The following is a 712-nucleotide window of genomic DNA, read 5'->3' on the forward strand; positions in this document are numbered from 1 at the left end:
ATAGCCATTCTGGGGGTTTCCATTCTGTATTTATACCCTTAATTATGTCCTTAAAATGGAATTATTTCCTTGATAATTATATGTTTGATCAATTATTATTAATAACGAGTTATTGGAGTATAGAACTGTTTTACTCCATATAGACTTCTTTTGAGATGGCATCCATCATGCAATTCGGGGATGTATAATAGATATGCATGTTCGTCTAATAGAAATATGGACGTTAAATATGAGAGGTTTGTACATACAAAACACAACTGATTAACACTGAAAAAACACTTTAAGGATTTCGTATGTGGCTTGGTGCTCTACAAAATTATGTTTTGCTCTCCACCCGGTCAACCCATTTTGCAAAACATTTGAGTAAAAATTGTTCAATTAGTTCTAATTTTGAATATGCATACAATATCTGCAACTGAATAAACAATCAACCAACGTAAATATTATTTAACCAGCATTTGGTATATATGAATAGTAATAAAAAACAACAGTTCTGAGGTAATAAACTCAGAATCTTCTGACTACGAAGATGGGCGAAAGATATCAGAGGAACATTCAAAATCATAGATTGAAAATAAACTGACAATATATATAGCTAGCGTATAACATTTAAATCATGGTACCTATGGTGAAACTATTGTGCAATGCCTTGCTCTGCAACTTCTATTTTATCACTAGATTCATTCATTGTAAGCACTTTAGGATATTTTCA

The sequence above is a fragment of the Mytilus galloprovincialis genome, chromosome 1 (genome assembly GCF_965363235.1).
Source record: "Mytilus galloprovincialis chromosome 1, xbMytGall1.hap1.1, whole genome shotgun sequence".
Classification (NCBI taxonomy): domain Eukaryota; kingdom Metazoa; phylum Mollusca; class Bivalvia; order Mytilida; family Mytilidae; genus Mytilus; species Mytilus galloprovincialis.